This window comes from Pseudopipra pipra, chromosome 4 (assembly GCF_036250125.1).
Source record: "Pseudopipra pipra isolate bDixPip1 chromosome 4, bDixPip1.hap1, whole genome shotgun sequence".
Taxonomy (NCBI): domain Eukaryota; kingdom Metazoa; phylum Chordata; class Aves; order Passeriformes; family Pipridae; genus Pseudopipra; species Pseudopipra pipra.
In genome coordinates, this window is record NC_087552.1 from 29,259,787 (window position 1) to 29,273,801 (window position 14,015).

The 14,015-nt window shown below is 39.0% G+C and overlaps 1 protein-coding gene across 3 annotated transcripts in view; it reads left to right on the forward strand.

Annotated features, from left to right (window-relative positions):
- Positions 1-2,154: 2,154 nt before the first annotated feature.
- CSGALNACT1 (chondroitin sulfate N-acetylgalactosaminyltransferase 1) overlaps positions 2,155-14,015 on the forward strand; it is a 43,689-nt gene continuing 31,828 nt past the window's right edge. Inside the window, exons 1-2 of one of the 3 annotated variants that reach the window (XM_064652136.1) lie at positions 2,155-2,304; positions 2,782-2,850. The gene's annotated coding sequence lies outside the window, so the exon portion shown is untranslated. Of the gene's footprint in view, positions 2,305-2,348; positions 2,851-14,015 lie in introns of those variants that run through there. The other 2 variants (XM_064652139.1, XM_064652137.1) reach the window with 2 other exon arrangements.

Consider the following 14,015-nt stretch of genomic DNA (forward strand, 5'->3'; position numbering starts at 1 on the left):
CAGATCTAGTAGCTTCTCATGAAATGACAGAATGGAGATCTTTCACTCTGGAGTTGTGTATAGTCTTGACAGCTAAATCCAAATTCTGGCTTGAAAACACTACAGTTGACCACAATCCAATTAATTTCTGTAACAGCCTAAGGTACCTTTTAATAATTGACCTCATTTTTACAGAATCAAAATAGTTCAGGTTGAAAGGGACATCAGGAGATCATCTGGTCTAGCCACCTGCTCAAAATGCAAATAACTGTTGTTTTATGATACTAGGATAAACCAAAAATCCATTTCAAGAAAAGAGCAAATGTACCAGTTTCCTTCAGCCTGCAGTTTGACAGTGATGAGTGGTGGGGAGTCAGCGTTTGTAGGGGGAAACATTTAGGTAGTCTTATGAGCAGGTATTATTATTATGAGATGTGTTAAAGTACTTGCCTAGCTTTTAGATCTGGGAAACTGAACCAGATTGTAATTATCTTCCACACAGCACAGACAGAATTATTAATCACTGTACTCTAATATGGCCAAAGCTACAGTCATGACTCCAGTGACACTGCAGCTGGGGCTTTGGACATGTTGAGCTGTGTGGTGTTGTGAGAGTTTAATTGAGCAGCATACTGCTTGGTGCACAAATAGGACCTTGCATTAAGTTTACAGGTTAAAAACTTAGAAAATGCTGTATTTCACTTCTAAGTTGAAGTTACTTTTTGCAGAAACTTACTCTGACATTTATGAAAATACTTTTTAGGAGAGAAATTCATTTTCACCTGGAAGGATTTCAAGAGAAACTGTTAAAGAAGTCATTTTTCCATATAGAAGTTTGCTAAGTGGAGAAAGAATATGAATAGGGAAAATTTAACTCCTGGATATACTTCCTTTCCTTCTGCTGCCTTCCCACATATTCAAGCTCATAATGTCCCTGTGGCAACTCTGAAATATGTATAAATAGAAAAGAAATTCTAAATTAACCAGCTGCATATGCTTGTCCTCACTTTTAATTCTGCAGTCACATTGAAAAGTGCATTCCACGGTTTGTGTTTTCCCTTTTTTACTGCTGTCTCTTACAAATCCCATTCTTCCTTGCAAGTTCTTTCTGTGCACATGTCACAGGCGTTCATCGCCTTGTCACTTGGAGTGGTGCTCATCTCAAAAAATGTTGCTGTCTGCAACCTCCTTTTGTGAAAGCCACTGTAGGTCCCTCTGTAGGCGATGAAGCCCAGAAGACCGTTCAGGGGACAAAACACAGGTTGGAGTAGGTTGAACTGTGCTCTGAATGCCTTTGCTTAGGTCTCCATGGCTCGTAAAAGGGATGCAGGGGATGCAGGGTGGTGTCCTCGCTAAAAGAGATCTGTGTGGTAATTTCCTCCATGTGGTGATGCATGTGGCTTTATGAATGTTTAACCAGGTTGCTCAGTGTCCTTACTCCATTCACAGTAGCTGGTTCAGCCCCTAAAGACGTCTTCAGTCATGAAGCCATCATTCCCAGGAGGGACAGTTAACTCATCCGGCATAGCTGCAGTCTCTGGTGGCTATCCAAGCTCTCTGCGCTAAACACAAAGCTAGTCAGCAGCATGTGATTACTGATTTCCTTTAATCAGTGAGTGCTGCTTGGGCTACAACATCCCAATGGAATTACATTAGAGGTTTCCTCTGTAAGTACTGTGCCTTTCAAAATTGCTTTCCAACAGCATACTGAATGGTCTAATCAGGGAAGGGAATTTTAGCAAGCCGTCAGTCATCAATAGCATCCTGCTCTTAAGCCGAGGTAACGATCGCTTCTTTAAACGTGCCTGCATTTTCCCCAAGAGCACGCGGGTCTGATCCTTGAATGCAGGTACGTATCTGTGCTCAACTACCCTCATCATGTGCAGCCACACCAGTTGAACGGCATGTTTATAGAAACTGTCCTTAAAGAGCGATTGCCTCTTGAAGGAGCATAGCTCATAGAAGGGGAGTGGGACTGTCTCCAGCCGGCCCTGGGAGACGATGCTGAGAGCATATTGAAAAGCTGTCTTCAGCAAAAGCTTGCCAGTTTAACAACTCTGTTCACTGTTCCTATTGCACAGTGGGCTCTTTGACGCAACAGAAAGAGCTGCTTTTTTTTCTTTTTTTTTTTTTTTCCTGCCTTTTTTTTTTTTTTGCTTCCTCTTAAATCCGCCTGGCCAATTTAAAGCTTGTGGATATTTCTTCCCCCTCGGGGACAGCTTATGTGAGGATTTTCTTTTTTAACAGTTCATTCTGTTAAACCATTTTTTTTTTCTTGTTTGCTGTTAGAAAATGTTGGAGCTGAACACAATGCTTTCATTGCAGGTCAGTGATTGAACTCTTGACCAAAGCATTTAACATTTGAGTGTCGCTTTAGCAAGCACTGTAGTTTGGGAGGAAAAAAGCAAGTTAACAAGGTTGTATCCTGTGAGCCCATGTGTGGCTGCTACTGGAATAGGAATTTTTTCAGGTCTTCAGTGACGGAGTCCTGTGCAGATGAATTTACACTCTTTCTTTTGCAGACAAATATACCAAATTAATATTTTAGTGAGAACTGAGGTGATGTCACAGTTATATCTATATTATTTAATTAATGAATGCCTCTACTCCCTCAAAATGCAATAAACCTTACTGTGAATTTCAAATATAAAGTTTTTGCCTTTTTATTTTGGAAGGATTGTCTTTTCGACTTTTAATTTTTTTTCACTTCTTTTCTGCACGCTTTACTAGGAAGCATGTTATTCTTGGGCACATGCTGTCTGCAGGAAAGATAGTTATTTGCTATTTTGTCTTGCTTCTTAGACTGCTATCAAGGGAACTAAGAAAGGATGTAGGCATATTGTTAATGTCTCTCTTCAAGCTGTATTTGAGGTAAGGCAATTTTCTATCCTTATCTCTGAAATTAGAAAGTGAAATAGATGCAGTATTTCTTTCCTTTTTAGTTACTAAGATTATCCTGTTGCTATTTGTTTATCTTATTGATAAAATGTGTACATACTTGTCACAAAGCTGTTCCTTGTCTACGTGATACTTAAAATCCTGTATTTTTATTTCAACAATATCTACTACATATCTTCATGTTTCATTTTTGTAATTGCTTTGATTTTCTGCTCTATCACACTGAGTACGGGAGTGAGTGTATTTCTTACCCTGTCTAGGCAATTCTTATGCAAACTTTGCAAACTGAGTTTCAAATTGTTTCCAGTGTGAATCACTTTCTTTGTAAGACAGTGGCTTTTATGGTAATGTATAACTTGAGTAACATTGTTTTCAAACGTATACAATGCATTTTGGTGTATTCTTTTTTAACAGCAGTCCAAATAAAATAGACAAATAATTATTCATATCTGACTGTTTACTTCCTTCTCCACTTACTGTTGCCTGTTGTGGGAAGTATATAGCTTTGGAAGATTGAATCATTATTTATGAGTATCAGTATAGCTGAAAGGTGTCACTGCAACATTAGCCAATACAACTGCATTAAAAATGGAATTTGTACAGGATACCACTGCTGGTGAGTTATGATTAGAGCCTGAGGAATTAGAAAATACTGTTTCTTGTTCATATTTATTTTTCATCAATTTAAGAGCTTGCCATTCAAGGGAGGTTAATTTTTCTTTTACTGTTTTCTGCAGCAAGGTTACAGTTTTTATAATTCAAGATTCTTGCATGTGCTTTTTATAATTTTATCTTTATTTAAATCAATCCATCTGAGTCTTTGTGGTATCTCTTACAAGGGAAGGTGTGTTTTAAGGCAGACATGATTGTTTTTGTATTATAAATCCATACCCCATCACAGTGCAAATACACAGCTTATGTCTGCGACCTGTTTTCTACTGTCAAAAAAACCAAACTTATTCCCTACTGCTGAAGTTATCTCAAGTTGAATGTGCCTTAAAAACCTTAAAATTAAGCAGTATAGTAAAGTAAGGCAGTCTTTATATAGAACGTTCTCTGAATCTTTTTCTCAAAAAATTAGATACATACCATCTCTAATCCAGCATCACTGCTAGAGGGTGTATTGGGCTCTATTCCTTCCCTTCTGATCTCTAGTTTGTGAGGCAGTCACTCCTGCTATTCAAAAAGAATCTTATGAGAATCACACTATGGTGTGTTGACATTTCTACAGATATTACTTTACCAGGAAACATGAATGGGTAAGGAGGATAAGTGATATGGGTGTCTTGGTGTGTTCTTTGTGATCCTTGGAGTTGAAGCAATATCTTTCTGGATTCCATCCTTCTTACTTCCAAATGGTTACTGGAAGGTATTTGTTTCTCCTGATGTTTGTGGTGTCAGATTTCTACCTAGTCAATGTAGTAGAGCTCATGGCTTGCTGTACTTCTCCTTGCGTGCCCTGAACAGTGTCAGGTTAGCTGGGTGCTTGTTCTGTTGCGCTAGTGACCTGGTCTGTTGCCACTGCCTTAGTAAGGAAAGGTTAGTTAGTCTAAATTGTGCACAAATCAAGACAGATTAAGGGGAAATGCACTAAGAACTTTTATTTGTAACAGTTAAAATCGGCAACGCACTTAGCAACACTTTTGCAAGATACAGACAAAAAACATAGGGCAAAAATGCTTCATCTATTTATACCTAGCTTACATTAGAAAAATTTTTACCCCATCCTACCGAAACGATCCTCTTCTGAAAAGATTTTCTTGTTTGCATGTAGCATACCTTTCAGATCACATCTCTAAGAAAAAGTCTGTTCACGAACCTCCTCTAATGAAAGAAAGCTTAGTCACACCATGTCTTTGGGAGCATACCTAAGGCCACTTTCTGATTGTTGAGAAAACTCTCAGTTTTCACTCAGTTGCATCTACAAAAGTTTTCAGATAGTGCAGTGTTAGTCTTTCATCCCCAAACCTTTTCATTTGTGTCTGTCCAGATAAGATGCCATCATTGTTCTTAATTATTTCATTGTTAAAGACCAACAGATATATTTATCCGTGTACGTGTAACCTTCTTATGCTTGACTGGTTAGTCAAAAAGAGAGTAAATCTCTTTACCTCCCTTTGGACTTACTTTTTTTGGAGGGAGACCTAGGTTTCAGAAAAAATGTCTTCATGGTGAGCTGTATTCTCTACCAACGATTATACTGACATATTCAATCTTGTGCAGGGCTCTGACTGGCTTTCTCCTGACACTGAGGCAGTAAGTTGGTTGTCAGAAGAAAGCAGTGTGTTACTGTTTAAGGATGGGCCCACTGAAGCCAGTGACAAGACTTCAGAAACATGAACTGAACAGTTTAAAGATCAAGGGCTGGAGAGAAATGGATCTCTAGCACATTTGAGAAACTGCTTTTCCTTTAACTCCTCAAGGTACAAATATTTCACCCAGATTATCTCCCCATGTGTTCAGTTTAGATTGTGACTGCAGCATCTGTGAGGGCTTCTCAGCACTGTTACAAGATTACTAATAAGGAGTCATGTCTGAAGTCATGTCTTTGTCTGAAGAGAGGACTTTGGCAGAATGCCATGCTGTTGAAGGGATTGAGTGAACTCCAGAAGTTTGGCTTATCTATGCAATTGAATGGGACCCTTTCATTGTGATTTAATTGCACTTACGCGTGAGAATGAAGATTTGGATAAAAACACCACACTGAGTGTCTCCCACAGCCTCCATGGAGCTTGACCAGCTCAATGAGAGTTGTCAGCATCTGCTTTGGGAAATGCTATGAACCTTTTAATCAAGCTGAAAGAATTTTATTCCTGGTGTCCTACCTCAGCTGCAGCAAAACGTTGAAAGTTGGGGCCTTAATAGCAGGTTTCCGTGTGTTTCTGTTCATTAACTACTCATTTAGTAGTCTCACCACCTTCATAGTGAAGACTTTCTTCCTAATATCTAATCTAAATCTACCCTCTCTCAGTTTAAAGCCATTCCCATTCCCCTTTGACCAATTCCTAAATACCCTTATAAAAAGTCCCTCTCCAGCATTCTTGTAGGCCCCCTTCAGGCATTGGAAAGCTGCTATAAGGTCTCCCGGGAGCCTTCTCTTGTGCAGGCTGAATAATTCCAACTCTCTTGGCCTGTCTTCACAGGAGAGGTGCTCCAGCCCTCTGATCATCTTCATGGCCCTGCTCTGGACATGCTCTAACAGCCCTGTGTGCTTCTTATGTTGGGGGACCCAGAGCTGGATGCAGTACTCTGCAGTTGCAGAGCTTTGCAGGACTCAGCAGTACAGCTGAGCATAGTATTCAGTCTGCCCTAAGCCCTATGAAGTTGCAGTTCTGCTGTCTCATTGAAGCCATACAGCTTTTCTGCTCATTTACTTGGTGGCCTGCTACCAGCTCAAGAGAGGGTACTTGCAGAGGTGATGTGAGTGTTGCAGGCACAAATAGATTGCATAAAGTAATGCAAGTATTCAAGTATGTTCATTTTGGTTAGTGACGTCTGTGAGCTAGATTTGGGGAGGAACAATTGGAAAAACTTAGCAAGAAGTTTTCATCTTCAATAGCAAATAGAAGTAGTGGTAGCTTTCATTTCCAAGTCTGTGCCTGTGACAAAGTGAGTTACCCCTCCAATATGTGAATCACCATTGTCTTCATGTTGCATGGCCTTGATAACAGAGAAATGTAAGTAAATCAGTTGGATGTGGGCATCATCCTCCTATTTGGAAAGAAAAGATTAACAGAACAGTGATAGAAACTCTACTGAAGTGAAATCCCTGGAAATTTTTTTCCTCTCTGTTGTGTGTCTGAAAGTGGTCCTGCAATTTACTGGCAAGCAGACATGGAACAATTTGCACTCCAGCAGCCTTGGAACACTATGTAGATACCCTGGGAGTTGTTTCTATGGGAGATGGTTGAGGCAGCAAGAGGTTGCTGGCTTGCTATTTCTGAAAAAAACCTCTTTTTTAATAGCTAAAGCTATAAATAGTTGACAGTTCTTAAATTGAATAATTCTCTCTTCCTTTCCAGGATGAGAAACTGGATCAAGATTTTCAAAGCCAAACGCCTGCAGCCAGATATCTCTATTAATCATCTACTTATAATGTTGCTCGGATTTTGAGGCAGTTCTTTTATTGTTCCAGTTTGTGTAGGGTGAAAAGACTCACACAGAGTTTGCAGTGGGCCAGTGGCAGAACCAGAAGCAGAACCTGTCTCCTGCATTTCATTGCAGAGCTATGACTACTAGATTATATTTGATTGTATAGCCGTATTTAGAAATTAGAATCACTTCGTTTTCAAAACAGTTGAGCCATCTGTAAGTCCACCTCATTTGGACATGGTTTGTTAAGTGACCATTGCTTTTGAAAGTTGGGTTGATAAAGAATTATAGGCCAAAATATTCAAACCACAGAAGTGAGTGAATATCCAAAGGGCTCCCAGGCACATGTGCTAAAGCAGAAGGGTTCAGAGAGTTTCACATGTTACTCAGACCAGCACTGATGGTCACTGGTTTGTGTTGCACTCACATCTTTTGCTGGGATGTGAATGGTGAAAAGTAAGGAGATATTATGTCACCTGTGCTGCCATTTCTTCTGCCAAGGTGGTACTTCAATTACATCTGGGAGGGCTTACAAGGCAGAACATTTCAGTCTTAAAAGTGGTATTTTAGCCCTTATATAATTTCAGGTGGTTTTTTTTTTTTTCAGCATTTTCCCTTATGAATTGACTTCAGAGAAGATATATATGAAAGTGCTGGTCATGGTGATTGTAACAGAATTAGGTAGAGCTGCTTGTGCCAGGGATCAATGGTAATCACTCAGCGAACAAAGTGGCTTCCAGTCATGAAGGGTGCATTGTGTGCATTTCATTTTTTATCTTTTGTAACCAGTCATCCAACCTCTGATAGGACTGTTAGATTTCAACTTGCATGTGTATTAAACTAGAGTATGTCTATATTTGGGTTCTTTGTGTTCATGTATCCTACAACTGATCTTTTCATTAACATTTCGGATGACCACATAGATACCAACTTACTTCACAGAGGGAAACTTTAAAAGTTGTATTGATTTCAAAAAGAGGAGCTTCACATCAAATAGTCTTTCCTATGTATACTTTTAATGTGGAGCCACTATTTTAGAAAACCGTTCCTGTTCAGTTCAAATAGTCTGAAAATAGAGGTAACAGTTTTGAAACACCCTTTTTACAGGAAACGTTGTATTATTTTATTTGTGAGAAGATGAAGTCTCTTGAATTCAGGGAAGACATTTTAAGTCAACTTTGGGAAAGTCTGTAAAAAGCTATTAACAAAATACGCAGAGGTGTGTTATATGAATCAGGCTACCTGCACTGTTTTTTTCTCATCAGACTGCTATTAAGTAGAAAAATTATGTGAGAGGAATATGTAACACATCAGAATATTGCCTCAAATCCTAGCAAATTGAAACAGAGATATTTTAGATTAATGAACCGATCATGAAAGTGATGGTTACTAGCTTAGAAACTGATGTAGAGATTTGTTTGAGCTACAGGGATAGAAAATGGCCTAAAGAACATGTCACTTATCTTCCAATTTGCAGGATAATGTAAGGTGATGATCTCTTCTATGAGATAGAAGTCAGTAGTGAAGTTTTCTTGTGTTTAACTGAACCACATATATAAATTTATAATGAATCAATAAGCTATTCTAAAAATATCCCAGCTTTCTCTGAAAATTGTTCAGGAAATGAAAAGCACTTATGTAATGTTAAAGGAATGAAAGGAAAATTTTTTAGTATTAGAGAAACGAAAATAAAGCTTCACTCTAGAATCCTTAGGAACTAACTACACTAAGAAACTAGATCATTGCAAATGTAAAATACATGCAAAACTGTGTTTTGAGAGCATATCTCAGAAGCTCTTAAAAGTATTATAATGAATTGGTAGTCCTAAGTTTTCAGATGGGGCAAAAAGATTTTAGAAGTCCACATGCATGTATGTTTGCAGTTGTCCAATGTGGTTTAGACTTCATTTTTCAACCTTGGTACTGGATCTTCCTTTTGCTATGACAACCAGGTAGAAGAAGCTGAAGAAGGTTGCTGTAACATGCCTTTTTTGTCAGCAATTCCAGGGAGGGGTATATGTGACAGGAGGGACAGAGCTACATGGGATTCCTGAATGTGCCTTGTACTCCAGCTGCAGGGAGTATGTGGGAAGCAGAGTATTTCTATTTCACCAAAAGCACCTCTTATTCTGGGGTGCTAGTTATTACTGGTTAGTACAGGTGGGCAAGTGAACCATGTCCAAGGAAAATGTAAGATTTTTTTTTAGAGATTTTATGGAGGTAAGTTACAGAATTTTTCCAGTAAGTTCAGGGATGTAATTTTCTTACCTTCTTTGCAGTTTGTCTGTTTGGGTTGGTGAAAACAGACTCATCTGATGGCAAAGCTTTTGGTTTTGTTTTTTTTTTCCAAAGTACTTGTCCATTTCTTATATTCTGATTAGAAACTTTTTGGCTATGAACTACTAAAAAGGTCATAGCTTCAGAGTTCAAGTCGAAGAAACTTGTCTAGCAACTGCTTAGTAATCTTGTAAACATATTAAACCTCAATAGCAAAGAGACACAAAGGGGTAGATTAGAGTTATGAATTAGGATTTAAAAAATTCTCAGTTTCATCTCTTTCCTAGGATGACAGGCTGTAAAGTACATTTGAAAAGGCTTTGCAACTCTCTTGGAACCCTCTGGCATTTTACTGAAGTAATCTGTTTTCTACCCCCTCTGGTATTTTCCCGAACTAATCTTTATTTGTTTTCTAATCTCTATTCCTTATACCAAGGATTTTTCATTTGTTTAATATCAGACTATGATTTCACTTTCAGGCAACTCCAGCATGCTGTTTATGTGGGTCACACATTCCTCCTCCTCCTCCTCTATATTGGTCTAGGATTTCCAATTATTTCCATATTCACTGAGCTCAGTCACTATACAGCCAACTGAAACAGGCAGGCTGCTCAATGTCTTTTTCACTCCCGGAGTAATTTAATCAGGGAGTGACTGGATTATTTTTTCAGAGAGACAAGCTGTGCATGCCAGGTGATCTGCAGCAGAGAACAGCATTATTATTATAAAGCTTAGATGTTTTATGCCATTTTGTGCTTCTGCAACTTGTAGTGCAGCTAACGGTACTGTCTTGATGTATTTTTCAATATGCATGATTCAAATGTAATCAGTTAGAGGAGGTAGAAAAGAGGATGGATGAGTCATGGGACTGTATTTATGTTGTATGAGATTGAGTTTCAAAGCTGTTGGGTCCTCTGAGGTCCTTAATCACTGCCATGTTTGTTTTACAGCAGTGCTGGTACTCACAGAGCAGATTAAGTCTATTTCTATAGTTTTCCTTTGGAGTTCCATCCTAGAGTTAAAAAATCTTTAATAGGAGTTTGATATTGGTACATATAATTATATACATTATATATACATTAGCATAAGTATTTCAACTTTTGTAAAACATCAAAGGAGAGAATTGGCTGTGAGGGGAAAGTCATCAGGGAGTCCTGACATCCGTTATAATCCTCATCTGGGCTTATTAGTGTGCTCAGACAACTAGAGAGAATAGGTGAGCCTTTGCTTTTACAGGGAACCTTAGGTCCATGAGAATTTCCTTCCGCTGGGGAGAGCTAGCTGGATGTCTCTTGCTATCAAAAGGAGTCCAGGGGAAGGGTAAGCTCTTCTCCAGAGTTACCAAGGGAAGACAAAAAGAGAAAAGGTGTGGGTGAGGCAGATCACAGAGACCTGGCGTGATAAATAGATATCTGTGCTGTGCCAATTTCTTGTCATTGAGGGCTATTATTTAGGTGAACATCAGCCTTAAGTGACAACTACATTTTTCTTTGTAGTCCCTGGGTCAGATTACAAGCTTGTGGGCATGATTTCATGCTGGCAGAGTGGTGCTCAGTGAGGTGAGCACTGCTTATTGTGAGTGCCACTGCAAAACTCTTCTGAGGTCCCCTTCCAACCTGGTATTTTATGATTGCTCAGCAAGAATTTTCTGCTGCTTCTTATAGGAGTTTTGCTTTCACTTTTATTTTGTCTTTCAAAAAAACAAAAATGAAAAAAGATCTGTGGACTCAAATAATGAGAGTCAAAATTGCGTCCACAGTTCCTCTCAGCTGAGTATGCACCACCATTAAGGTGATTTGTAATAAGATCATCTGACTCTTGAATAAATCTGTCTAACTGATACTTTAATCTTTACAGTGTCATGTTAAAAGCTTTCATGTTGGTCTGCATCTCTTTAGTTTCTTGTTTCCTCACTGGAACTGTCATGGGCCAGTGGGCCAGTCTTGGCACTTTTTTTCCCCTTCCTATTTGAAGTAAATAGTCTTTTTCCAATTAATGTCTATGATAATGGAGCCAGTGGGGAGGGAAAAAAGCCCCACCTTCCAGAAGATTCTGGTATTTCACACTGAGATTTGTTTTGAGAAGTAGTATTCAGCATATTAATAATGATGCTAACTCTTACACTGCTAGGGTTGAATCTGGATTTTCTAGTTCCAGATGTCTTTAAGTTCATTGTCTAGTTAAGTTTCCTTGACTGGGTTTCTATGACAGTCAGCAAAGAGAAGAAGCCACAGCGAGTGATTTCATTTTATGTATAGGTCCACTGCTGTTTTCTTTCACCATCTTATCTAAACAGATAATACAGCCTTTGCATAATATATGCATAATATTGTCTTTGCTACAGTTGGAAATATCAAGAAGCAGACATGAAAATGATTTACACAGGATCATATTACCTTCAGGAAGGAGACTTTGCTTGCATGTGCTACCGTTCAGTCCTACATCATAATGATATGTATATCTGTCATCTAGGAGTTGATCAGGACTATCTTCCTGACCAGTTTACAGACACTTTTGCCCTGGGAAAGACATTGAAACCTGCATATGGTGACCCAGAAAGTACAGTAGTGTTTTTGAAAGGTTCTGATGTGCTTCGTGCTAGTCACCTCAGTGCACTGAGAGAGCATTTGCTCTTCCTTAGTGTCCTTTTTTTTTTTTTTTTTATTTTCATGGCATTTTTTTTCAAGAGAGGGTGTATGTGTGCGGGGCTGTAGTGTAATCTTTGTCTGCTGAATGACACAACTTTTGAGTCATTGCTCCTAAGTTTATGGTACAAACTTTCTACTAAACTTTTGATCTTTCTCATTGAACTGATGTGTATAGTCAGTAGTAGCTTAAGGAAAGCATTTCACAATCTTCTAGAACTGAAGCAACAAAACATTGAGGTGTGTTTTTGATATGGAGTGAGAAAATCAGGCAAGAACTATTCACAACCCTTCACTGATACTTTTTATATTACACAGGGCAGTTTCCTTTAAACTAGACTTATTTCTGGCTAAATCTTTATTTGTTTTGCTCAGCATACTGTGCCTTTTTCTTAATTTTGATGTACTTTTTTTTATTTTGTTGCATCTTGCTGCTGATCCAGATTAAAATGAACCCTTCACTTAGGTTCCTTAAGATTGTGTTTCAAGGTAGAGGAGAATACTTTCCAAATTGCACTGTTGTTTTTCAGATCAGAAAGCAGCTAGGACATCAAAACTTATCAGTAGAGAAGGTTTGGTGCAATTCCCAGAGGGAAAAACAGCTCTTGTGTTGTGACACCTATGTCAAAATCCAGTCCTGAGTGTACATATTTGATTCCACATAGTCTACAGTTAGAATTGAATTTTTGCCAGTCCCTCAAGCTAAAGCTGACACGGAGCAGCTTTTGCTTTCTTGAGTTCCCAAAATAGCTGTCTTAAAATTGATCCAGATGAGGCTCAGGTGATACAGGAGGTAACACAGAAGTGAAAAGCTTCTGTCTTGCCTGGTGTATAACTCATCTAAGCCTAGGGTGCCAAACTGGGCTCCAATATCACCGTTGTGATATATTGCCACTATTGTCAATACTGCACTTTGTGTTCTCATCTGTTGAATAATCCTATTTAATGTTCAGAAATGTCAGTTTACACTGAAATCCAATTTTCTGGTAGGTCCTAGTGATTGAAGTCTGACTCTTGCTGGGACAGGACAGAACAATTGTGTGCTGGGATGTTTCTGCCTCTTTTTGTTGCTTCATACTTTGTGTCCTCATAACTGTCTCCAGGACACAGTCTCTCATGCTGAACATGTGCATTGGTCCAGGTTTTTACCAAGTAGATAGCCTGCCTCTTAGGTTGGCCTAAATCATGATGTACTAACCACAATAATTTTCATCTTTCCTGAGGAATTTCACCATGTGCAGTCCAGACAGCCTTTACTTCATGTCTCTCTCCAGAGTTCATTTCACACCTCCTATATTTCCACTCTGTCTTGACGTTTGATTAAGAGTTTACATAACTGTACCGTGATGCTAATTGCATTATCCCTGAGTAATCTAAGACCTGCAGACTGACATTTGATTTTCAGTGGAATAGTAAATGGGGAAGAGGTCTGCTTTGTCTTCACAAATATTATATTCAGATCAAACATATATTGTCATGTGTTACCATTGTATTTGGGCAAGGATAGGCTAGAAAGTTCCTGAAAGAGGGAAAATAATTCTCTATTCCTATGAAGTGGTGTTGGGGTGCTTGGCAAAGCAGTGCAGGTATGTGGCAGAGAACTTGGACTTCCACACCATGGAAGGAAACATAATGAGGCTGACAGAAACCCAAGAGGATAACCTATAAGGAACTGGGAAGTTCCTTTCCAGCTCCTGGAGAGAAATCTGGGTTAAAGCTTTTTAGGGATGTTTACTGTTCCCTGATGTCCAAGGAGCTCAGTTAGGAGTCTAGAGTGCTGAGTTGAGGTGTGTTTTGTCAGAGAGCAAGTGCAAATCCATGCCAGAAATTTCCTCAAAAAATGATTCTTCCATATGGCTTGTGGGAGATATCTAGGCTATGTTTTGACCTTATATTTCAGGCTCTGTTGCTGCTCACCATGGCAATGGGAACATAAGTGGGGAAATGCTGTTGGTAAATAAGTACTGATACCTTTGATTCAACTGCATCACTGGACAGGTGACTAAGAGTGTCTGAAGCACAGAGCTGTGGCTCTGGGAAGGGAGCCAGGCAGTTAAAGGTGTATGGGGAGACAGAAGGCCAGATAGCAACACCTGCATAAGATCAGAGAAGGGCTAAGCTTTA